Genomic DNA, 27,944 nt, shown 5'->3' with positions numbered 1-27,944 from the left:
ACACCACAGGGTAAAGCGACGATGTCTTATGGTCCATTTTGTTGCCCTCATGGCAAGCCATTATGGGCTGACATTTCAGCAAGATAGTACCCACTCGCACAGAGCCAGAGTTTCTACTGGTTGTTTTTGTGCTTGCCAAACCTCAACTTGGCCATCAACGCCGTCGGATCTGTCCCCAGATGAGAAAGTTTGGAGCGTTATGAACAAGGCTTCTAGCCATCTCAGGATTTTGACGACTGACGCGCCAGCTTGATAGAATTTGGCAAGATACACCTGAGGAGGACATCCTCAAATCCATAAATCAATACCAAGCCGAATAACTTCTTGCATGAAGGCCAGAGTTGGACCAATGCGTTACTGACTTGTTCAACTTACGCTTTCTCTCTTGAATAAATCATACAATTTTCCTGAAATTATAATCATCTGTTTGTCTGCACCTGTACACACATCTTATTCGAATAGTTCCTTCGTGGTGAGTTGATTTTTTTTCTCCTGGAATGTAAAATAAAATCAACGTGGAATATTGTTAGAAGAAAGATGAGGAAAGAAGCCACAGAAGGTGACATTATTTCTGTTAAAGAGAGCAGTGCATTGTAAAAGAAAGTTCATGTGTAGCAATTATTTTTAATAATAATTGTTTTTTGAAACAGGTGAGGAAATTGGTGCAAATACTTCAGAAGACAAAGCAAAACAGTAGAATAAAGAAGCGTTCCCCCATTTACTGTTCCATCATCGAACGCCGGCATGACAGACTGTTGCTAAGTCCCAACGTGCTCAAATTCTCCTTTCTTCCGTTGTGGTCATTTCGCGAGTTATAATTGGGAGGAAGTAATATGCTGCCTCACTCTCCGTACTAAATGTGCCACGCAGGTGGGGTAAATGTGCTGTGGAGCATCAAGAAAACATTCCCATGGTTACATCACCTCCGTTGTGGGTATAGATGCCGGTTTGCTGTTCCATTATAGCATGTCAGAGGATTTAGTTCACTGTCGTAGTCAACGATTATTGCAAATGATATCACACCTAAGAGACACATATACTACAGAGGCACGTATCTCTAATATCACCTTATCAGAAGTAACCCTTCCCATATTGGTTTACAGCCTATTATTGTGCGATTTTTGCAGTTTTCAAATACTCGATTTTCTTTACACATGATGGCAATGAGAGAAATGCAGCCGCTTTCTCATATAATTCTTCATTTTTGTGGCCATAGTGTCATGAGTTGATTTATAATTCTTGAGGATATTTTTCTTCTGTCATTGCAACTACAAAAATGCCTGATTTTTTTCACGAGAGGCGGTGCAATACAGTGATACGTATCAGGTGAAAAAAAAACCGCATTTTTGTAGTTCCAACGACAGAAAAAAATACCCTCAAGAGTTCCTCATATATCTCTCTGATAATTTTTAGTTTAAATTTAGCTCATAATTGAAGGATGGTCTTGCATGTTATGAACACAAATTACGCCATTAAAATTTTTACAATGGATCATGCACCCACAACGCGACATTTTGTTAAATCTGCAACGAAAATACTCTGGAATATGATATGCTCAAAGAAACGTCAAAGATGGACTAAATGCAAGTGAAAACCATATTTCTTTCCAATTACACGCCTTGACGCATGCAGTTGCAGTCGGTGCGGACATTCATGGTGTAGTGAACCTGCTTTATTTTGCTTGCATACAAAGTACAGTTGTAGTTCGGGGACAGTAAACCAGAAGCCCTTCAATGGACTGGTTTCAGTGCTTTGATCATCTAATGCACACACACTATCGTCATCACCACCACTCTTATTGTAATTATAATTATTACTGCCCACTTAGTGTCCTTGTTTTTTTCATTTAATTTCTGCTGAATGCGTTACAATACAGAAGTTTTAAGGAATAAAAAATAAAATTAGAAAGTCGCTGTTGGCCAAGTTCATGAACCGCGCACGCGACTTACTAGTAGTGATTTATTGTCGGTCCGGAAACGAAAACTAGCAAGATATTTGAGGTTTAACGACATAAATACGACGCGGCATGGCGTGAGGAAAGGAAGCAATAAAATTCCGGAACGTATATAAAGCCATGTTGTTTCAGGACACTGCATGCAGGCTCGGAAAATAACGTAAAATCCATTTATACTCAAGGATGCATGACTGACACTGCACTGTGTGAAAAAACGGCACTTCTAGGCCTTCTGGAGAATAAGAGTTGTTGAAGAGTACGCCGGAAACTTAAAACTAGGATGCATATCTAGATTTATTTCTAATAACAAATAATACATAGTAAACGCATGAACGACGCTGGAGTATGCCATTTCAACGACGCCAGGCACGGCTGACGACGACACAGAACATTTTCCGGAAGCCACTTACTTCTAAGCTGCCTGTGAAAAATGCATGATATTGTAACTTTTAAAGGTTGGTAGGACATCTGTTAAGATATCATGGAATAATTTCTGTGGTACTACGGAGAGCAGTAGAAGTTACAAACTGTGGAGGTAAACATAGACAGGAAAATATCCAGCAAACAATAGACAACGTAGGTTGCAAGTGCTACTCTAAGATGAAGAGGTTGGCACAGAAGAGGAATTCGTGGCGGCCCGCATCGAACCAGGCAGAAGACTGATTAAAAAAAAAAATAAAGACATGCAAATGGAAATTCATCAGAAGTCGATGAAGGTTTATTTGACGTAATATGATTAATTCTGAACTGATCTGACCCCAGTGTGATTGGTCGAGTTGTGAGACTATCGGGCGTACTAATTCTACTCCTTTAGCTTTTGTCTCGGCTGTTGAAGGATCTTCTAAAAACGGATAATAGCTGATCCACTGTTTGGTAATTGCATTATGTTTAAGGGTTGTGTTTCTGAAGTGTAGATGAGGAACCAATCAGCATTTGGGAAGATACGTTAGAAAAATAGCGTAAAAAACACATTTAGTTGTCCTGCCGGTGCCCAGACTTAATCCCTACCTAACCCAGCTTCCTGTTTCGCATTGTATGTTAATCTACACGAGCAGCTTAAACTTTAACCCATGCGGCATACATTACTATTGCTTAAAAGAGTGGAAAACACTGAAAAAGGAACAACTCTGCTGCGAATCACACGTAATATTACGTCTTTAACCTCGACATGCGAAAAACTGGAGCACTGATTTACATCTACATCGATACTCCTCAAGCCACGTTACGGTATGGGCGAAGGGTGTTTTGTGTATCACTGTCAGTTACATCATGTGTTGTCACAACAATTTCTCAAGACCTGCAGAAACATGCAGTGCCTGCACGTATTCTTCCTACCCCAGCCCCCGGTTCTCTCTCTCTCTCTCTCTCTCTCTCTCTCTCTCTCTGAAATTTGGTTATCAAATCGGAGATTTCAGCTGAAACGGTGTGACCAACACAATGAAGTCCCAACTGGCAACAAACAGCTTTTTTCGATCATTCTCGCTCCAGTTTTGATAAGCACGCACGAAGCTATATACACAAAAATGGTCATCTTTCCGGGTGCTTTATTCGATGAGAAACCGGGTACAATCACCGGGTGTTGGTAGTTCGCAACACTGCGTATCATGGGGAAACTCGGCTTCTCGACATCGAACGTATTGTACTCTCGATAGCTATCGTTACATTCTACACAAATCAAAAAAAGTTTTGCATCACCTCGGTTCCGAGAGTTCCCTTTTTATTGCTCATGGAACCCACCAACACTGCATGTTGTACCACCATACAGCGAGACCTGAGGAGGTGGTCGAGATTGCTGTACACACCGGTACCTCTACTACCCAGTAGCACGTCCCCTTGCATTGATGCATGCCTGTGTTCGTCGTGGCATACTATCCACAAGTTCATCAAGGCACTGTTGGCCCAGATAGTCCCACTCCTCAACGACGATTCGCCGCAGATCCCTCAGAGTGGTTGGTCGGTCACGTCGTTCATACACAGCCGTTTACAATCTATCCCAGACATGTTCGATAGGGTTAATGTCTGGAGAACATGCTGGCCACTCCAGTCGAGCGATGTCGTTATCCTGAAGGACGTCATTCACAAGAGGTGCACGATGGGAGCGCGAATTGTCGTCCATGAAGACGAATGCCTCGCCAATATGCTGCCGATATGGTTGCACTATCGGTCGGAGGATGGCATTCACGTATCGTACAGCCGTTACGGCGCCTTCCATAAGCACCAGCAGCGTACGTCGGCCCCCGTAATGCCACCCCAAAACAGCAGGGAACCTTTACCTTGCTGCACTCGCTGGACAGTGTGTCTAAGGCGTTCAGCCTGACCGGGTTGCCTCCAAACACGCATCCGACGAGTGTCTGGTTGAAGGCATATGCGACACTCATCGGTGAAGAGAACGGGATGCCAATCCTGAACAGTCCATTCGGCATGTTGTTGGGCCCATCTGTACTGCGCTGCTTGGTTGCAAAGATGGATCTCGCCATGAACGTCAGGAGTGAACTTGCGCATCATGCAGCCTATGACTCACAGGAGTCGTAACACGACGTCCTGTGGCTGCACGGAAAGCATTCTTCAACATGGTGGCGTTGCTGTCAGGGTTCCTCCGAGCCATAATCCGTTGGTAGCGGTCCATCCACTGCAGTAGTATCCCTCGGGCGGCCTGAGCGAGGCATGTCATCGACTGTTCCTGTCTCTCTGTATCTCCTCCATGTCCGGACAACATCGCTTTGGTTCACTCCGAGACGCCTGGACACTCCCCTTGTTGAGAGCCCTTCCTGGCACAAAGTAACAATGTGGACACGATCGAACCGCGGTATTGACTGTCTAGGCATGGTTGAATTATAGACAACACGAGCCGTGTACCTCCTTCCTGGTGGAATGACTGGAACTGATCGGCTGTCGGACCCCCTCCGTCCAATAGGCGCTGGTCATGCATGGTTGTTTAAATCTTTGGGCTGGATTAGGGACATCTCTGAATACTCAAAGGGACTGTGTCTATCTTCAGGAGATCTGGGAACCAAAGTAATACAAAACATTTTTTGACGTGTGTAAAAGATGTAGATAACAAACTCGAACCCCCTCTCAAAGGAATTCGAGGAGCTGCATTCCAACAGGATAATGGCTTTTCAAATTATTGTCAAGAATGATTAAGACCCCTCCTCTGTATGACAGATAGCAACTCCTGTTCCACCTCACTTGTTGATCATTATACATGTAGTGATCTTCGAAACTGAGAGTCTCTTTTGTTAAGCTGAACCAGGCAGTAATTTAACTGGATTTTAGGACTCGGAGAGGAGTTATCTACATTGCCTCTCTTCAAGCAGAAATCGATACCACATAGTAGGAGGCCTATGCTCCTATTCCAGCACTTGGTGGCTGCATCAAATTTTGATTTTCGACATTTAATATTATATATTACTGCTTATAATGTCTGCATGTGTGACAAACATTGACGTGTGCAGTTTAATTTAAAAAATATATATTAGGAGGATTCCAATTGGCAGCATAAGCTTTATTTTTCTGACATGTTACACACAACCTCTCGATCCTCAAGAGTTTAACAGTTAGACACTTTCTCTGCTCTATGGCGTTACCGTCTTCAGTGCAAATGCTGCCGGCCGTTCTGACTGAGCGGTTCTAGGCGCTTCAGTCTGGGACCGCGCGACCGCTACGGTCTCATGTTCGAATCCTGCCTCGGGCATGGATGTGTGTGATGTCCTTAGGTTAGTTAGGTTTAAATCGTTCTAAGTTCTAGGGGACTGATGACCTCAGATGTTTAGTCCCATAGTGCTGAGAGCCATTTGAGCCATTTGAACCAGTGCAAATGCTGCAGGTTATGAATCTTGGCTTATAGTGAATGTGGCACTACTTTCTTTGGCCAGGATGCCCTTCCTGATGGTGATAATGATGATGATTATAAAGATGATTCCTCGAATACGCGTAAACTCTGTTCCGTGTGTTGTCTTATTTTAACTGTTTGTAGATACAGTTTATTATGTCGCAATGAAAAGCTACAACAGAGTTTAGCTACACAGGTGTGGATAATCGACAAAAACTCGTACCAATGTATGATGGTGTACCGGCCCAATAAGGTGGCGCATGTATTACGCTCACTATGGATATGGGTCATGTAGGTTGTCTCGATGTAACTGATATGTGTAACAGCAGATATTCAATTAGTACAGACGAAAATAATAACCTTTCACTATTGAAACTTCCTGGCAGATTAAAACTGTGTGCCCGACCGAGACTCGAACTCGGGACCTTTGCCTTTCGCGGGCAAGTGCTCTACCAACTGAGCTACCGAAGCACGACTCACGCCCGGTACTCACAGCTTTACTTCTGCCAGTATCTCGTCTCCTACCTTCCAAACTTTCACTATTGTTTTAAAGCGAATTGAAACTTATGCAATGCCGAGTTAGAAGACAGGGAATACAAAAGCAGAAGTAAAGGCTACGGACACGTTCTAACAACCCTACCACAATAAAGGTCAAAATTTTAATAACGATTGTGGCGATGCTCACGCTGCTAAATACTGCATTTTCGGGCAACATCAGTCATATTATCTGGCAGGTGTCATTAGAGCACAATTAATAGTCATTTCATGTAATAATGAAAAAACTAGGCACTCATCTTTTTGTGTTTCCCACGCTGGTCTCGTATTATCATGGCTCAATCGTTGAAAATCTAGGTGGTTATGATTCCAAGCTCGGATGCAAAGAGCCCTAGGTTTTATTCTGCTATATTCAAAAGTTTTGTAGATGCGCTTCACAAACCATTCTTGAAGATTAAACCTTTCAAAGTTAGCACAATGGTGATATAAAATAATAATCAGCACTCCGAATTTAAGTTACACTTCCTTTTAATTGCTTTTATTGCAATATCACGTAAACACAAATCATCACTTCACAATACAAAACATACTTGAAAACATCTTCCTCACAGTCACTGTTGAAGTTCACATTTTATATGCTGACGACAATATTGGTCTTTCAAAACATGACGTCCAAGACTTGACCTTCTCAAGGTCCGACTCTCTAACCAGTTAGCAACTAACTAACTATCGCTTACGCGCCCAAAAATCAGAGTTACAAGTACGTCAATGATGATGGTGACAAAAGAAAGAATACACATAAGAATAATATCATTGCAATATAAACATATCGATGTATCACAAATGAAATCAAATCTGAATGTCGTCTCAGAAATATGTTAAGTACTTTGCAGAAACACAGTAGAATATTACTGGTATCGAGAGGTTCAGGTGAGGTGCCGTAATGGTTGCGTAATTCAAGTACCATTACAACGTGCAGTCTAAAATAAACATTTAAGATTTAATCAACACATACCAATAAGTATCTACCAAGGGCCTTGCAAAAGTGATTCGAGTTTTGATTTTTTGAGTTCATCCATGCCGGTCTCTTTATGGACGGTGGATTAACGGCCTTGGGTCACGATGGCACGTCGGTACTTTCCGTGACACGTGGAGTCCATGCAGCAGAGTCATCACGGCAATAATATGTTGTGCTGTGCGCTACTGTTACAGGTAGATAGATGTTACTAATTAATTTGCTATTGACTGTATGTACTGCGATACTCGCGACACAGTTCAGCAAAATTTCACTTTTTCGATCGTTCCATTTGTTTCCTGTTACACATCTAACGGAAAACTGTTTTAATTGGCACATTGTGGCATTGTTCTGTTATGCGACAATACGCCGGAGAGACACCTACAGTCTCTGAGGGCCCGGAAACACGAACTCGCTCAATTATCGACGCCTGTCATGGAGAAACTCCACTATTATCCGAAGCACGTTTGGCGGTGCACTGCTCGCATCACAGTAAGCTAATTAGCGCATCTCGCCAATACACTGCTGCCACTTTTTTTTCTCACTACAAATACAGTGCCCCCTTTTTTTCATTCGTACTGCGTCAACGGGCGGCACTATTTGCAGCAAGTGTTACAACCGTTAAAGTCTTTCCAAACTAGAATCATTATTTTTTTCAAGTACCCCTTAATTATCCTCACAAAGTTGAAGAAAACTCCCTTTTAGTCCTGTCAACAAGGTAAAGGTATTGGCACTAACGTCGTTCAAACCTGGGCCCTGCACGCTGCTTTAAGGCAGTAGACTTCACACGCGGTTTACGCTCACCAGTAGAGCGGCGAACTTTAACCGTTCAAGTGAGATTAGTATGTACACAAGGCCTTAAAGAATGGCGTTTTAAATGTGGGACCAATAGCCAGAAATGTGAAATAAAGTTTCTACACCACTATGCACTTTCTGCGCTTTCGGAAGGCTAAATGAAACACAAGAATACTGTTGTTTGGGAGACGTTTATTGACAGTAGAGTACAATCAAATACTGTAAACCAAGTCCGTGGTTTCAATACCGTACAGTAACTGTTCAATGTGACGACCATCAATATCGTTACATAATGTCCGACGACAAACTTCGTTTGTCTGATTCTCTGTAAGTATCCCGTTCCTCTCTGATTATATCAAAAGCTTTAATTGTAAAAATATGCTTAATAAATTCAGTAACTATTCCTACTGGAGTTGAGTACACAAGGGACTCTACATACTACCAAAGGAAAAAAAAACAAAAGTCAAGAGGGGTGATGTCAGGGGAGCACGCAGGCCGAGAGATGGACACCCCCTTCTAATTACTCTCTGCCTGGAGTCTGTGAGATATTCTCTGGCCCGACAGTCAAAGGGTGCTGGAACAGAGTCGTGCTAAAACCAGAAATAAGCGCAGTGGGCGAGGGAACATCCTCCAGAAGTACAGCCAAAGCATCATCCACACCATTCAAATATCATGTACCATTCAAACGATCTGGTAAGTTCTGTGGTCCAGTAAGGTGATCTCCAGGAATTCCAGCCCAAATGTTTGCTGAAAATCTCAGCTGGTAACTTCTCGTACAGGTAGTGCGTGGATTTTCAGCAGGCCAGTAGTGGCGGTATTCCGTATTTCTGGGTAAAGATTCCTTATGTCAAAACGTTTCTAATTTTATCCACTACAAAATTCCAATTTTTTAAAACTTGATTCTGCAACGCTTGTGTATACTACTCGTCTTAAATGCTGCTTAATACTTTATTTACTACAAGAACCGTTATTAGTATATTCACATTAGTTTCTCTGGTAAGTATGAATACCATTTTCGTGATTCTAAGTCAGTGCGCTTGAGATATCGGCGAAAATGTGAGTAAAGGCATGAATATTTACCGATGGCCTTTGAGACACTCGTCTTCAGAACTGGTTTGTATTCAGCTAGCATTTGTCACAGCTGGTATAAACGATGGTGAGTTCAATTCACACATCAGTAAGCATAAGATCAACACGGGAGCCGTTTTTAAGCATATTTACTGTTAGTTTATGGAAACAAAAAGATTGTCGTAAAAACAATCCCTAGCTACATCCACCTTTACTGATTAAATGCTGCGAAATGTTTCTTCAAAGGAAACTGGAAATTATAGATACTTTGTTTAACAAGTTACTTCTAAAATGGTAGCCGCTTACATACTATTTATTATTTCCGCTGGCAATGCACACATTACAGATGATTACTGGAAATACGCAATATGACTAAAACAGTTTACGCACAGGCTTGAATTTAATAGGCAATTAGTTACTATTTTTGGTGGTGTTTATAGTTAAAGAGATCATACTGATAGTCGTGATTTTTTTTTTCCTTTTTACTACATCTATTGAGGTGGCGTAGTTCCATGGCTCATGCAGATGTTAGAGAATTTGGAGGAGGCTTTGATGCAGATGATGTAATTATTATTTATAGTGTTTCAAACACTACTAAAGTAACTGACGGTCTTCTGATAACACGGTATGAAGTATACCAGCGGGGTAAGTGTACAGTACAGATGCAGCAGTTAGGACAGATATTTTTCCTGTGCTTGAAGAAGGATTTCATGAAAGTATGACTGGTACTGAAGTGGCTGCAATTACGTGGACTAAATTTGGTTGTCAATACCATCACTTTGGGAAATGTCTTTCTCCAAAGGGCACATGATTCCCAACAGAACTTTACACCGCTAACTTCTTGCAAATCTGTCAAAGTTTTTCAGCACAGATCTTGTGCTCCTGATTTATTAGTATAAATAATTACCATCATATAACTCACTGTGAACTGAGAAATAGATATTAATTATATTGATTACTGTTGCCTAAGAGTACACACAGACATGTATTTTATTACTATGCTGGGTAAAACATTTTGTTGAATAATGCGGAAGTTGACTTGACCATGACCATTGTATCAATTGGAAAAATATCACACACACACATACACACACACACACACGCACGCACACACACACACACACAAAAAACAGCATTTAAAATGTTGAATACAATTTGCTCATGTTGACTGAATTATTATTATTATTATTATCATCATTGTTATTGTTATTTGTACTTACTAGCTTCTAATACACCATCTTTGCTTACTTCAGTGTGTAGGAGTGTGTGTGTGATGTAAATACGAATTGAAAAGCAGCCTGCGACTATTGAAAGATGCCAGTCAAAACCTCTACATACATTCTGAGCTTTGTACTAAAACCGCTTTTTCTTTCTCTTCTTATGCTAGAAATTGCCACATGTTACCCAAAAGGGGTATACAGTACATCCATGCCTGTCTTCCCTTTTTTGCTTTTTTTCTTTTACAGGCGCAAGCGTACTGTTTTACACTCTTTCACTGGCTATCTCTGTGTTCTCTTTGTTAACGTTGCTGAATAACGTCAATGAAGTCCGGTTCGCTTTTTCTGTGGCGAACTTGTATTACAGACCCATCTTAGAAAATAGTTTAATAAGCAAGAAGGCACACTGGCACAAGCCGTCGAAATGACGCCGGATGGAAAGACTTGCACTCGACTATGAGCCGCATTACAAAGTTATTCTTATTTCTTTTGCCTTCTCTTCGAAGTGTGATTGTACGATCTACAGGGTGGAAACAAACAGCGCGTTAATAAGGCCAGAGCAGGGTATGGGATGCCAAATCGAGCAGAATTATTCACATACAATGTACGCTGGTAACGCCATGGATTTGGCTCCTATATGCACATTTAAGAGCCGATTGTTGAACACCATAATTTGAACTTTCACAATCAGTTCGTTTTTTGTTGCACAGCGCCCTCCACGAGGTTCACTTCTAAGAGAGGTACATCTGTGTTTCCATTCAGCCATCGATTTTGTAAGTGCTGAAAAATCACAAAGCATACGCTTTATAAACCTCCATCAACTTCTCATATCTTTTCGCTGGATGTAGTCGTCAGTCTCCTGTATGGTTTGATGCGGCCCGCCATGAATTCCTCTTCTTTGCCCGTCTTTTCATCTCAGAGCAGCAATTGTTACCTACGCCCTCAATTATTTGCTGGATGTACCCAATCTCTGTCTTCCTCTACACTTTTTACCCTGTACAGCTCCCTTTTAGTACGCTGGAAGTTAGTCCCTGATATCTTAACAGATGTCCTGCCATTCTGTTCCAACTATTTCGTTCCTCGTCCATTCTGCGCAGAATCAATTCATTTCTTACCTTAACAGTCCACTTAATTTTCAACATTCTTCTGTAGCACCACATATCAAACGCTTCTGTTCTCTTCTGTTCCGGATTTGCCGCAGTCCATGTTTCAATCCCATACAAGCTGTGTTCTTAGAAATTACTTCATCAAATTAAGACCTATGTTTGATTTTAGTAGATATTTCTTGCCCAAAAATGCCCTTCTTGTCCGTGCTAGTCTGTTTTTTCCTGTCGTCCTTGCTCCGTCTGTCATGGGTTATTTGAGTAATTAGATACCAGAATTCCTAATTTCATCTGCTTCGTGATCACCAGTTCATATGTTAAGTCTCTTGCAGTTCTCATTTCCGATACTTCTAACTATGTTCGTATTTCTTTGATTTACTCTCAATCCATATTCTGTACTCATTAAATTGTTCATTACATTCAAAACATCCGTTAATTCTTGTTTACTTCCACCGAGGATATTATCTATACCTAATGCCTTATTTGATTTTAAGTCTTCCAAAGCTTTACTAAATTCTGATAATATTGGATCCACTGTCTCTTTAATACTGGATCCCCGATCTCTTCCCTGTCGACTCCTATTTATTCTTCTATGGTGTCATCAGAGAGGTCGACGCCCTCAATGTACTCTTTCCACCTATTCACCCTCTTCTCTGCATTTAACAGTGAAATTTCCATTGTATTTTTAATGTTACAGTCATTGCTTTTCATTTCACCGAAGGTTGTTTTGACTTTTTTATATGCCGATTCCGTCCTTCCGATTTCTTCACATTTTTACGTAGCCGTTTCGCCTTAGCTACCCTGCATTTCCTATTTACTTCTTTCCTAAGGACTTATATTTCTGCATTCCTGAATTCCCTGAACATTTCTGTAATTCCCTTTTTCGTCGATCAATTATATTTCTTATTCATCGCTGTTACCTTCCTTGTACCTTCAATTTCTGGGATTGCCATTTAAAGATTTCTTTTCCTCTTCAGCTGAATTGGCTTCAGAGCTATTTATTATCGTAGTTTCTATATCCTCAGAGAACTTCAAGCTTTCGATTCATTCCTTAGTTACTTCCGTAAATCACTTCTTTGCGCATTGACTCTTCCTGCCTAGTCTCTTAAACTCCAGCCTACACTTCATAACTACCAAACTGTGATCTGAATCCATATCAGCGCCTGGGTACGCCTTACAATCCAGTATCTGATTTCGGAATCTCTTCTTACCTATGATGTAACCTAACTGAAATCTTCCAGTATCTCCAGCCTTTTCCAAGTATACCTCCTCCTCCTCTTGTGATTCGTAAACAGAGTATTCGCTGTTAGCATCTGAAATTTACTGCAGAACTCAAATAGTCTTTCTCCTCTGTCACCCTTACTGCCAACCTCATATTCTGCCGTAACTCTTTCTTCTACTCCTTCCGCTACAACCGCTTTCTAATCCCCCACGACAATCATTTTCTTATCTCCCTTTACATACTGAATTACTGGTTTAGTATCCTCATATACTTTCTCCATCCCTTCATCTTCTGCTTGCGATGCGGCACGTATGCCTGAACTATTTTTGTCGGCGTTGGTTTGCTGTAGATCCTAATGAGTACAATCCTGTCACTGAACTATTCACAATAAGTCACTCTTTGCCCTATCTTCCTATTCATAACGAATCCTATCCCCGTTATTCCCTTTTCTGCTGATGTTGATATCACCCTATACTCATCTGACCAAAAACCCTTGTGTTCTTTCCATTTCACATCACTGACGCCCAATATCTCTATATCGAGCCTTACCATTTCCCTTTTCAGATTTTCTAGCTTCCCTAGCTCGTTGAAACTTCTGACATTCCAAGCCTCGACTCGTAGAACCTGTCTTTTCGTTGGTTATTCCATCTTTTTTCATGGTCACCTCCTCCTTGGCAGTCGCCTTCCGGAGATTCGAATGGGGGAGTAGTCCGAAATTGATCATTGCTGATTCTTCCGCATTTTTGAAGGCAGTTTCTCATCACAGGGGCAAAAAAGTGCCCTGAACTTCTATCCGCACCTTCGCCCTCTTTGACAAGGCCGTTGGCAGCATTGGGCTGACATCATATGGCGAAAGTCTTCGGCTGCCATTGCTGATGATTTTCCTCTATCTCCCCATCTGAAACAGGTTTTCTTCGACGTACCGCATCTCACGAATGATGTGTCAAACGCTACCGCTTTCCAAAAGCTCATCATCTGTAGTAGATATCTCGAGTCACAGGGAGTACTCTATGGATGGGTGTATGTGCATTAAATACGAGAATCAATTCACAAGTTGTCTGCTATTAAGGAAACAGCCAAATCTAATCAACTTGCAGTATGCCACAGTATCACCGCTTCTTTCGATAGAAATCCACAAAACGGAAACTACAGTATCAAGAAGGATGTTTTTGTAGAATGTCGATAACATACAGCAGCAACCACCAACAATTTGGTTTTCCACTTATACATGTATCATCCGACGAGTTGCACGCTTTTCTCGAAACTCACGGTACGTTGGTTTGTCCGGAATTGAATTTGTTTTCCTCTGATGGATGTGAATGAAAAAATATATACTATACAACATAATTAAAGGGCCAGTTTTTTAAAACTCGCAACTGAATCCTATTGAGACGATGGAGTTTTAAATTTGGGTCAAAAGTGCCTACAATCTTCCTCTGTAATGGTACAAAAGCGAAGCTCCCTACGACGCCACCCTCGAGCTCGGCGACGTTTTGAACAACACGGTGTCGTACATATGCGAAAAGAAGGCTACAGCTCTGAAGTTCAAGTGAGGTATCACTTTGACAATGATGTCCCGTTGGCACCAAATTTCATTACAACTCTTCCCAACGCCACGATGGAAGCGTCACACGACGGAAACGTCGTCACACAGTTTCTTACCCACATTTCATATCCTGAAAATTCCTAGCAGATTGAAAGTGTGTGCCGGACCGAGACACGAACTCGGGACCTTTGCCTTTCGCGGGGAAGTGCTCTACCGAAGCACAACTCACGACTCGTCCTTTCACCTTGAATTCTGCCAGTACCCCATCTCCTACCTTCAAGACTTCACAGAAGCTCTTCTGCAAACCTTACAGAAGATCTCCTGGAAGGAAGGACACAGTTTTAACCTTCCAGGAAATTTCATATCAGCGCACGCTCCACTGCAGAGTGAAAATTTCATTCTGGATTTCACCTCTTCTTTTGAGCGTCTGCCATGGGGGTCATAACCGCGATACCAACGGTTAAATCACGCTTTTTTCTCACATGTACCGAGGAATACATTTCAGACTCACCGCCGCGAAAAATCGACATGAAAACGCCTCAAGAGATGGCATAAAGGGGGTCAATCAAGCCACTCCTTGCCTTAGGGCGTTGATTCTCACAATTTAGCGCTCGAAAACAGCAGTTCGCAGTGTGATGAGCAAAAGGACGACAATATTGACAACATTCGACATTGCTGACATCCTTAGTCGATTCAACCCTTCTAGGAACATAGTGGAGCTGCAACGACACTGAACGAGATCTGACCCCATTGGGGTGTAGCGCAACTGCAGTCTCCCCTCTGGTATACAGGGTAGAAGCAGTCCGGACCGTTCAAAACCATTCGACGAAATTTGAACAAGATACGAAGCCGCGAAGGGTGGTTAAGCTTTTTCAGTCCTGTTTCGCGTGCTCCTGTGGTGTGATCACGGAGGGGTGCAACGCTACCAAATGAGTGAGTAAAACTGCAAAGGGTCTCTTTAAGACCCGCCAACTCCGCAAAACTGTCGATGGAGGCCCTATAGCAGCAGCGGGGCGCCATTCAGCTGCATGCTCAACAAAGGTGCGCAGATGACACCAAGGGTGTTGCCGGACTGGGGGTCTTAGAAAGACCCATTGGCGTTTTATGCACGCACGCATCAATGTTCCACCCCCCGTGATCACGTCGCAGGAGTGGGCGAAAGAGAGCTGAAAAAACATTGTCACTCTTTGCTGCTTCGGATCGCGCTGAAATTTCGTGGAACGGTTTTGGACGGCCCGTAGTAGTTCCACCCTGTACCCGTCATTTCAACACGGAGTCTCGCGGTTCTGATCTCAATCGCAGCGGCGTCAAGGAAGAGGTAAATGTAAGAAGGGGTGTGAAGACCTTCGCATTGATAGACACGTCCAGCAAGACGTTTGACAGACTTGTGGAGAAATTTTGTTCAAGTGTCAAGTTATTACCAAAGTGATTCCTCCCATGAACTTCTCAGCTGTCTTCGTCTGCATCGACACAGGCCGATGATTACGTCGCAGAGCGCTATGCTTTTGCAACATTACGGAGGAAGGCTGTAGCCAAATTTCAGACTTCTATAGCGCAATGGGAGGCATTTACGCTGATTCGAAAAAAATGATCATGTAACTGTGTTGCGCAGTGTATTTTTGTAAATATTCCGCCCCTATTTCTCTGCTTTTCTCATTATGTACCCAATAACGATGGCCCACCAACATTAGTCAGAAAATTATCAACCATTAACGCCACTTCTTCAGAACAAGTCCGCGAAAACTCCCTTTAATAAGTGAACGCGAATGCGATCTTGATAGTGTTCAGCTATCTAAGGACACCAGAAGAACTTGAATAAGATCCCAGCAGAGGAGACAAATCGTCGATTGTGTGAGATGAAATTTAAGAGGAACATGATGGGGCGTAACAATCTTTTACCTTCGATCACACTGTATAGCGCCCTTCTTTCCCAGCAGCGTGCATTTATTTTTCTGAGAATTTCACACATCTTGAACTATTTTACGTTGTTTTTCTTTTTAAGTCGACAAATCCTATGAGGAAATCTTGATTTTTCCTAAGTCTTGCTTCTGTTATCCATCGCACCGTCAGTACTATCTCTAGCCAAAGTGGTCGTCATCAATGCAGATACTAAATTTTCTTTTGACAAAATAGTAATAGGACTATTTCGGTTTTAAGCTGGTGGTATGGAATTTTGTTAGAATGGTCCGTGATAGACGCTATTTTCACGGCAACGTGGATGAATTCATATGTCTGTAACTGAGTGATTCTTCGCGAGAGATATATTTCGAGTAAACAGCTTAGTTTGTCTTCGTTGAGATGAAGTGAATTGAAATTTCCTCTTGTACAATGTAAACTGAAGAACGTTAAAACCATAATATCTGTTACCGTTTTTTTGGAGGACAGACAACTAGTCTGTGCGGGAATGGGTTAATCACTGCGGACTGTTAGTGCAGGGAACCTCCGGTATTAGATACGGTGAAGCACGTTAACGCAGTCCCGTTTGCAGCGGCGCAGGGGTGCATGCACAGGGAAGAGTAATACCGGCAAAGGAATCCGTGCAGCACCTTCCACGGCACCCACGCCTCGGCGCGGAGGCGGCAGCGAGGGCTACGGCAGTTTATTGGATTGCCACTCTGTCGCTAGCGCTCGCACAACTTGGGCCCTGCTACAGCTTGCCCGCTGAACCTGATCATCTGGCGTGCGCTTTCCTGGCTTCTGGATTCTACCGGTCCACCCGCCTCGGTGATACGTCATCCCGCTAATCCGCCTCCGTCCAAAACCTGGAGACCACCTCAAAGCTGCCCGCCCTACGGAAAGTAAGATAGATGGTCGATCGTCCGTCTCTTTTGCGCAATAACTTGCTCCTTCCACGGTCCCCTGAAAACCTCACTCCTCTGCGTACTAGCTCGCAGGGGAGTAAAACGCAGAGCAAAGTGACTTCTTTTCGGTGTAAAGGACTAAGTTTTGTAACCGTGCAACAAACATAGTTTACGGGCTATTTAATATTCCGTTTGTGATTTGTAATGGCGTCCCGGCGTTATTGACACACGAAATTATATCGCGTGTCCGGCCGAGCTGTGTAATACGCTTTCGTGGACAATATTTGGACGACAGATACAGTGATATTCATCGGGAAAGGGAAAATGTCTCGTTGGCTTCAAGTTCATTAGATATGGAGCACAGACTCGGATTGGGGAAAGAATCTGGCCGTGTCTCTTTTTTCAAATGAACCTTATTGGCATTTACATTAACCAATTTAGGTCATCCAAGAGAAACATCACCATAGACGGACAGGAAACTTTTGCAACAGGTTCCCATCGCATATACTATTACCGTGTTCGCAAACAAGAGCCTAAACTACATTATAGATGAGGGTGGAATATGTGCAAGACAAAGAAAACGTTTTGGCTACAGAAATCCGAGCGGCCTGCAACTGATACAAACTGGACAAAATACGTTTTTGTACTGTTTGTATTTTATCGGAAACCTTATTTTGATACTCCTTTAACCAAAGTAAATTTATAGGGACACCAACTTGAGTAATGGACGTAAAAGTAATTTCTCATTCCCACTTCTCAGTGTGGTTCAGTAAAGCATGCTGTGTACGCTGCAATAGTGAACAGGGCAATGGGGCTTGTGTATACTGTTCACTTTGTCAGCATTCCTTGAAATGTCATTTCACGATTAGACTGAGGGCGCATTACGGCAACTAAGGCTGTCAGCGCTGGGTGCTGACAGCCGAACTGGCGTACACCACGGCGACATCATTATAAACTTGAACACAACACTGAAATTATGTTTCGTAGTGCCGTCAACTCCACACCATTTGACGGCCGCTACCTACAAAATTGTGGCTCGAAGGTACCCTTAGGGGAAAGCAACCGAACTGCACGCCATCTTTTTAGAGGCAACTAGGACGGCTGTGTCGATACAGACAGTAATCTACCGTCACCACACGATCAAATGGCTAGGATTCCATTACGAAAAATATTACGAAACCCCCGCTACAGTATGCACGAAGAAAACCGCCAACTAAACACCTAAAATGTAACTTAATCGAAGGAATCGGATTCCTTTTATCGACAAATGCAGAATTTGTTCTAACAAGGGAACCTCCCCGTCGCACCCCCCTCAGATTTAGTTATAAGTTGGCACAGTGGATAGGCCTTGAAAAACTGAACACAGATCAATCCAGAAAACAGGATGAAGTTGTGTGGAACTATGAAAAAAATTAGTAAAATATACAAACTGAGTACTCCATGCGAAGATAGGCAACATCAAGGACAATGGGAGTCTAGGAGCGCCGTGGTCCTGTGGTTAGCGAGAGCAGCTACGGAACGAGAGGTCATAGGTTCAAGTCTTCCCTCGAGTGAAAAGTTTAATTTTTTATTTTCAGTTTATGTGACAAACTCTTATGTTTTCATCACTTTTTTGCGAGTGATTATCACATCCACAAGAAAACCTAAATGGGGCAAGGTAGAAGAATCTCTTTACCCATGTACAAGTTAGATGGGTCGACAACGTATTCCTGTCATGTGACGCACATGCCGTCACCAGTGTCGTATAGAATATATCAGACGTGTTTTCCTGTGGAGGAATCGGTTGACCTATGACCTTGCGATCAAATGTTTTCGGTTCCCATTGGAGAGGCACGTCCTTTCGTCTACTAATCGCACGGTTTTGCGGTGCGGTCGCAAAACACAGACACTAAACTTATTGCAGTGAACAGAGACGTCAATGAACGAACGGACAGATCATAACTTTGCGAAAATAAAGAAAGTAAAATTTTCAGTCGAAGGAAGACTTGAACCAAGGACCTCTCGTTCCGCAGCTACTCACGCTAACCACGGGACCACGGCGCTCCTGAGCTCACATTTTCCTTGATGTTGCTTATCTTGCGCATGAACTACTCAGTTTGTATATTTTACTAATTTTTTTCATAGTTCCACACAACTTCTTCCTGTTTTCTCGATTGATCTGTATTCAGTTTTTCAAGGCCTATCCACTGTGCCAACTTATAACTAAATCTGAGGGGGGTGCGATGGGGAGGTTCCCTTGTAAGCCTCATGACCGTCGGAGAAGAGTTTAGCGGTACCATGGAACCAGGTCTGCAGTCGTTCACTTCGTGCACATATTCCTCCAAGTAGTAGTTATCAATCAAATGTAATGGCCTGCAGTATATGTTGAAATGAAACCGACTGAGCATTCTGTGTATTATGTGTAATAAACCGGGGACCTGGACCAATGGAGAGGCTTCGTTCCGCCGTAGTTCACAACCCCACAACAAGCCACAGAAGTCCACCCATCCCACCGCCGCCCCACACCAAACATACGGTTTTTGTTCGGTTCGGCCAGAGTTGACCCACCCTCCCGGGAAAGTCTCATACCAGACGAGTGGTAACGCCAAATAGCCAAATGTTTGCGTGGTAGAGTAATTATTGCGTACGCATACGTGGAGACAGTGTTTGCACAGCAATCGCCGACGTAGTGTAACGGAGGCGGAATACGGGGAACCAGCCGGCATTTGCCGTGGTAGCTGGAAAACCGCCTTAAAAACCATCCACAGGCTGGCCGGCACATCTGACCTCGACATCAATCTGCCGGGTGGATTCGTGCCGGGGACCGGCACGCCTTCCCACTCGGGAAGCAGCGCGTTAAACCGCGCGGCTAGCTGGGCGGGCCGCATACTTGGTGTAAGTTGAAACGTGCAACGCGGCGTCGCGAGAACCCTTTTCACAAAATGGATGATCTCGAGGGGGGGATGGGGGGGGGGGGCGCCAGGCAGTTACGGGCTGCAATGCGTCTGCTACCTTTTGAACAGGATATGGAGGAGGATCGCAGAACGTTACAGAATGAAACAATTCGCTATCGAATGTAACCCAGCATCATATTTTGTTTCACAGATGTTACACAACTGCGTAGTTTTGAAAGGACTGCTTTGATTTGGGTTATTGTTTTATTTTCATTTCACAGCTAACACGAGGACCGTACGAACTTCCCTGCACCGATGTAATTCACTTTATGAGGCTGTCTTAGGCAAGACCACGAGTTCAGTGTATGCCAAGAGCAAGACGAAACTCTCAACCGTTTTCGAGAAAATCGAGATTGAACATTTTACGGCTGCTTATATTCTTTTTATGGTCATTAGTAAACAAATATTCTGCTGCCAAGCGGGTAGGAGCATAGTTCCACAACCTCGAAGTCTGTGGATCAAATCTCGCTTCTGCTACTCTGTTTTTATTTCATCTCCACATAATTCGAACAACAGATAGGCGTAGTACGCCGCGACGTTGTGTGATGACCGAGACCCGCTTAGGAATATAATCCAAGTTTGTTCAGCAATAGCAATTAGAATTGAAAAAAATAAAACATGCACAAACAAAGACTCAGCGTTCATTACAAGTGCTCTATGTCGCAATAATTGTTGTCATCCTGATTCGTACTGTGCCCCATAGGTTACACATTATAATTGCCACACATGTACATAAAATAATATAAACAGAATGACTATACCGATTCGACTGAACGTTCTTGTGTATCCGTTTTTTTTTTTTTTTTTCAATTTCACTACGAAAATTCTCCTCTTTTTTTAGGATAAATATTATGAAAATAATAATTGAATAGTTCAATAATGACGATTTGCACAGTCATAATAATAATTACGTGGGAAGAACTAAAAATTAAGTGTAGGCCGGGATATTTGATTCTTGGACCTCCCGCTCTTGAAACTAAACGCTTAACACGCCTCCTTTTATATTTTTAAAATTTTTTAAGAAAAACAATAGGTGTATTTCCGATTCCACAAAGTAGTAAAAAAAAATGATTGGCTTACAAGCTATGACATAAATAAGTGACGTCTAATTACAGTCGTCAATTACAGCATTCATAGAATGAGGAATGTTATTCAGTCTACAACAGTAGCATATGTCCTTCATTCGAGAAGACTTTCTTCACTGCCTCGGCTGCCGATTTCTAGGGTATTACCGACCATACAAATAAATAAATACGCTAAAATTATTGAACTTGATTTTTTCGAAACAAGTGACAATTGGGATTTCCTGTTTACATATGATGAAGCCGTAGTCGTGCCCTACACATCGTGTTCTAATGAATCAGATCGGTGAGGGGGGAGTTCATGCAGTCCCTTTGTAAGTTGATCATGTTCTATAAGATTTATTCTTCCAAGTTCCCTTTGAATCTAAGACCAAACAAGTCTTTTCCATGCACAAAACTACAGTGTTACGTTGTCTAAAGATGCTCCGAAACACAGCAGGGAATGACCATGTATGTCAAACACTATTACAAATTACTGCAATCATATAAAAAATTGTTTCCAAATACAACTCGAAAATGTTTACCGTTTGTAGTTTCATTATGGTAGAAAGAGAGTATCCGAAAAGAAAATGCTGCAACTGACTCATGGTGGCTACAGTGAGGCCAGTGCCAGTGAGTTTAACGATAAAAGCAGCGTATTTCCATATTGATGAGCTCGTCACTTGGAAGCGCTGGCGTACCGGGGCAGCTGAACGTGCGCACTGCTTCACCCCCACGAGCACGCCACCAGTAAAATCGTGACACAGTAACAGAATGTACCGCTGATTGCCGCATGGGGACATTACATTTTTTATGCATAGAATGGCCACCTCATCACTCCACGTCAGAACACAGCTCCGCTCGTGTCACAATGAAGCACATCAGGACCTTTCATCTCCTCAACATAAGCAATATAACAGACGAAGGGAGCAACACTGACGATCCTGATGTCTACAGCAAAAGCATCATCGTTGAATTACTATAAGTGAACTCAGACACACATAGGAATAGACCCGCACTTCGGGTACTGAACGGCAATCTTACATTATATATGAATAAATACAGCAAAATATGAATAAACAACGTAAAAAGAAATCTAACAGAATTCCAATGTGGCATCAGTGGCCCTATTCTAGGTTCAGTCTCTTGCGCCAGATAATTCCGGGTAATCTTGAAAAGATATCTGGAACATAATCAATATTTATCCAGAAATGAAAAAAAAAAAACACAAGCTATAATTTCAACCAGATTACCCAGCCATGTAACGGAATTCTATGAAACCCGCAAGAAATCTAACACTGAAATAATAAAATTGATCGCTTCAGTTGAAGAAGACATGAAGGAAGTAAGAAATAATAGAATTTTATATTACAAACACAAACAAATGCAGGCACAAAATTCACAACTGGACGTTTGGCTTGGCAGAAAACGAAAGAAGACCGGGACAGCTTAATCTGCCGAGTGAAAACGACCCCATGCTGCGAGAATGGCCACCTCATCACTCCACGTTAGAACATTGCATCGTTTGTATCCTAATGAAGCACGACAGGTCATACGAAACAAAGAAAAACTAAAACAAAACCCTAACAAGCCGGTTCAGTCAGACAGTGTAACGTAGGCTCACAGGGTAACTTACTCATACATGGAAATCACGTATTTGGAGAAAGAGTGCGTCCTTCCCGAGAAACATTGACGGCTACACCCCCCTCTATAGGAGATGGTCGGTAACGTTCGCTTGTGCGGGACTCTGATGTAGCCGGTTCGAACTCTGGTGGTTGTCAATAATTGTAGTTTTACCATATGATAACGCGGTCCCATATCCAACAGAATGTTACTAAAATGAACTTCGTCGTTAGTAGTTGACCGTCAGTAAGAGGAGAGAGGTGTCCTGTGTTAAATTTAAAACCTCTCCGCAAAATTTCGTAGAGTAAGGGAATGTGACACTGTTGACAGAGATTTGCCACTCACAACACACAACACTTGCAGATAACGAATGAAAGATTCACCGTCCGTCAGATAGGAAAGACCTTGCAAATAAGTGGCCTAACAGTCCCTAACGGGGGCCAACATTGCCTCACTCGTGCAACTTTATTGAATACCTCAAACACGGAATAAATAATACCTGCCACTCTTCTTACTCATAACCAGTGTTAGGTCAAGACAAGTTACCGACGTGGACTACACGTCCCAGTTCAGCAGCAGTTCAGTTTCGGATATAGTGGAGAACATTCAAGTATTTTTTATGTCGATACGATCTTGACTACGAATGTTCACGCACTAGTGTAATTTTCTTTCATCTCTAACATCAATGAGATAGTAAGCTCCATAATTTCCATATAGTAGTGCTCTCTAAGTATTCACATGTATTTGTGTGTAGTTCATAAAACTCGCTGTTTCATAAATACTGTTACCTATGACCCGCAAGACGTTGGTCTTTCCTCGTCGTAACTTGGAAAGAAAGGAAGTACATGATACACCCGTCACAGCACAGAGCTAACTGCGTAGCGACGTCTGGAATGCGCACATTTGGGTCGCAGAAGCACCAATAGGGTTTGCCCACCCAAGTTCTAGCTTTGAATAATGCGTTTCGAAAGTGGCTTGTTTAATACCCTTGGTGGTATAAAAATATTGTTTGTATTGCTTTATTATCATAACTGTCTATGACTGTGGAAACTGATATTTTCTCTACTGCGTCGGGGCTTTGTGTACATAACAAATCATTGAGATCGTGAGTCGTAGAGGAGTAATATAACCCAGTAGTTAACATGCTGTATACATCACATCTAGGAAATAGAGGAGGAAATGAAGTTCGACATTTAAGCTTACAGGAATCATACACAAAAGGTGGAAAAATCTCTAGAATGCCGGCGAAGCTCAGGTCAAAAACTGATGCAGCTATTGTCACATTTAATAAGAAAATCTCAACTATAACAATAGCACTAGATTTTGAAGACCACCTGACTTACGATGAAGTCCTGACAGTCACTGGAGCTTTGATTTTTGTCTCAATGTATTTCCATTTCAGTGACACCCACAGATGGGCACGTAGAGCAATTTAAAGGCATCAGTCTCCTTGGCCGCATGAAGCCAGTTATCTATACCAGCGTCTCTCGAACGCCGTGTCGCGACACATTGGTGCTTTGCGAATACAGTTCAGGTGTGTCACGAGACTTTTAAAGTCTTCTAATTTTCTGCAGATAAAAAATCTAGGACATAAATAATTTATTACGAAATCGTTTCTTGGAGTAGTCCAATTTGTAAGAAATCGTCGCTCATTATACGTGATTGTATGCACTCAAACATGCATCACAGCATATACTTTTTCTTCGGTTCCGTCAGTACAAAATGTCGGTGGGTACTCATATTGCACTCCTGGAAATTCTGGATTATTCCTTTCACAGTATATACCAAGAGAGTCGACTTCCACTTCTCTCTCTCTCTCTCTCTCTCTCTCTCTCTCTCTCTCTCTCTCTCTCTCTCTACGAATCAGCTGTCGTGTGTCTTCTGTTTCGTTGCTCGGTACAATTTTATATTGGTTTCTGTAGTTTCGTGCATCTGCTAGTTGCTGGTCCGATCTTTTCAACGTTAAAATTTTGATGATAAGGAAAAAGAAAGCCTTAGACCGCCGGCAGCCCTTTTACTTATGAAGCGATAGAAATTCTAAAATTCGAAAGATAACAATAATTGCGCCGTTTGCCTCATCTACTAACCAGAAAAATGTAAAACCAGGATCAAGCAAGGTCCAACAGAACCGCTACGCCACTATAAAGAAGAATATATAAATTTCGGATTCACATGGTCAGGCGAGGGCGGCAAGCCTACACCGAAGGTACGCGGCTCCGGGTTGTTTGGTACCCAAAAAGGTGAAAAGGCATTTGGATCGAAACCACACCAAAGCGTCTCTCAAAAACCGCACAAATATTTTCAACGTCTGTATACTTCCACCGAAGCCTCTTTTGTCATGATGGAAAAACGAATAAAGCTCTCAGATAAAGCCCTTTCTGAAATGACAGCCAAGAACCAGAAACCCCATAACATCGGCGAAGAACTTATTTTACCGGTTTGTCAGGAAATTGTTCCTATTATTCTGGGACCGAAAGCAGTTGAACAGATTTAGAAAGTACCTCTGTCAAACAATACAGTTCATCGGTGAATTATAGACATGTCAGCTGATATTGTAGTTAATGTTATAGAAACGTAACAAACACGTGAGTTGCTCGACAGAAGGCTGAAAACACATTTTTCGAAACACCCAATTCTTATCTTTTGTGAGATTTGTTTGCGGATCAGAAATTACTGAACTACGTCTGTTTTTCGAGAATAGAAAACAGCACCTGAACCTGATATATTTGCTACCGTTGAGAGTTATTGTTTTTTAAATAAAGACGGAAATCGTTTGGTGACGTCATCCAAACGATGATCTACTATGTAAATAGTCGTTCTGTAAAATTCTGAGTGTTCGAGAAACGTGTAAGGAAACGGGTGCATATCATAAAGTGTTGTTACTCCACGACAAAATCCGTTGGCTTTCCAAAGAAAAGATACCAGAGTTCCAGAACTTAAAGGTGAAAATGATAATTATAAGTTTGATTACTGTGAATAACCTAAAAACCCCGTTTAGCGTGCTGAGCTGGCTTACCTTTCCCGATGTTTTCAATACACTTAATGTACGCAGAGATTAGCAGAAACGATCATATCATCAAATGATAAAATCAGAGCATTTTCGAAAAAAACTCGTCCATTGGACGTCGACTACAGGAAAGAACGATCTAACTGCTTTCCCAGCTACGACCAGCGCATTACAGGGATCACAGCTGTATGCAGAAGAAAGAAATCAGATAAAGTAACACGTGAAAGGCATCTAACTGAGTTGCAAGAAGGGAAATCCAAAGACTTTTCCTCGCTTTAGACTTGGCTGGGAATGGCTGATCGCACCTGACGAGGAAACCGCATCCAAAGCAGAATTAAATAGCTACGAAAAAGATCAGCTTATCGAGATATAATCGAATTTTAAAGAAAATGCTCCTGATGTTTTCCGATCATAATCAAAAGCGAATATCCAGATACCGCAAATAAAGCAATATCTTTTTTACTACCTTTCTCAACGTCCTATCTTGAAGAAAATAAAATGTGACTACAGGTCTCGCCTCCTTGATGTGAACGGCGAGATGAGAGTTGCCTATCAAGAGTTCGTCCGCGTATAGATCTCCTCTGTGAAGATCGCCAGGACAAGTAGCTCACAAGTTTTAAGGTTTCATATCTTTTTATATTTCTGATATTAATATTTATTTTCTATGTTCGTGCTTAAGAGTCAGAAATTTCTTTTATGTCCACATACTGCTATTCAACAGTCTTACGTAATAAACTTGCATCTCATCGTCGTTCCTCAGTTAAAATAATGTGCTTTACGTGTTTGCTTGTTTGCATCTAAGGAAAAAAAATACATGTAGGGGTGTCGCGATAGTTACGAACTACTCTGTTGTGAACCAAGCCAAACACGTTGAGAATCGCGGATCTATATTATCATGGAAGCTAACGCTAATACACCATTATGGTTTAGTTCGGTGCAGGATAAAAGAGGTATTACACTACACTGATAAAAAGCCTTAAAAAGGCTCCGACGCATTCTACTACATCATTTACACCAATTGTCAATAGTAACAGTCGTAACGGCTCTATGACACTTCCCTGGAGTACGCCTTAAAAGCACCTTCACATCCGCCGATTTTCTTCCATTAAGAGCGACGTGTTGAGTTCTATCTGCAAAACAGTCGCAAATCTGATCCGATACCGGGTAAGCTCATATTTTTCTCACTTAATGGCAGTGTGGGACGGTGTTAAAAGCCTTTGTGAAATCAGGAACGCGGCATCAACCTGAGCACTGTTGTCTAAAACTCTATGGATATCATGCAGGAACAGAGTGAGCGAAGTTTCGCAGGATCTCTGTTTCCGTAATCCATGTTGCATTTTATAGAGGAGATTTTCGTTCTCCAAAAACGTCATAATTCTTGAGCATACAACCTGTTCCATAATTCAGCATATTGATGTCGACGATATAAGCCTATAATTATGTGCACGTTCTTGACTCTTCTTGAAAAGGGGAATGATCTGACCTTCTGGTGTGTGTTCCTCCCCTCCTCCCCCCCACCCTACCCAATAGCTAGGTACCCTTCGTTACCCCGGCGACCTACGGTAAACTGCTGCTAGAAGGGGAGTAAGTTATTTCTTATTTCGCATTATGTCTGCAGAACGTTACAGGTATCACATCTGGTCCTGATGGCTTTCTACCACTAAGTGATTATAGTTGCTTTTCTATTCCACAATTGGTTATCTCAATATCAGCCATTTCGACGTTTGTACGATGACTAAGAGGAGGGACCGTATTACGATTTTCCGCGGTGAAAGAATTTCGGAAGACCGAATTGAGTATCCCGGCATTATCTCTGTATCTTCCGTTTCGTTACCTATATGATGACTGAGTGAGGCCGGCCGGAGTGGCCGAGCGGTTCTAGGCGCTACAGTCTGGAACCGCGCAACTGCTACGGTCGCAGGTTCGAATCCTGTCTCGGGCATGGATGTGTGTGATGTCCTTCGGTTAGTTAGGTTTAAGTAGTTCTAAGTTTTAGGGGACTGATGACCACAGCAGTTAAGTCCCATAGTGCTTAGAGCCATTTGAACCACTTTCTTGACTGAGTGAGTGAATAGATGATTTCAAACCGCTTACAGATTTTACGTAAGCCCAAAACCTCTTAGGGTGTTTAGTTCGATCGGTTAACAAAATTTCCGAGTCACTGAACGCTCCTCTCATTGTTCTCCTTACGCTCATTTTCGATTCCTTCAGCTTTTGCTTGTGAGCTAGGTTTTCACTTCCCTTGAAACTGCGATGAAGGTGTCTTTGTTTA

At 42.2% G+C, this 27,944-nt stretch overlaps 1 protein-coding gene across 2 annotated transcripts in view; it reads right to left on the bottom strand.

The window, feature by feature from the left end:
• The window catches only part of LOC124795534 (glycosyltransferase 25 family member), an 869,126-nt gene that overhangs the window by 678,380 nt on the left and 162,802 nt on the right, over positions 1–27,944 (bottom strand). The gene's annotated exons all lie outside the window — the stretch shown is intronic.

This window comes from Schistocerca piceifrons, chromosome 4 (assembly GCF_021461385.2).
Source record: "Schistocerca piceifrons isolate TAMUIC-IGC-003096 chromosome 4, iqSchPice1.1, whole genome shotgun sequence".
Taxonomy (NCBI): domain Eukaryota; kingdom Metazoa; phylum Arthropoda; class Insecta; order Orthoptera; family Acrididae; genus Schistocerca; species Schistocerca piceifrons.
Note: the sequence above shows the minus strand (reverse complement) of the source record. Positions and strands in the feature narration are given on the sequence as shown.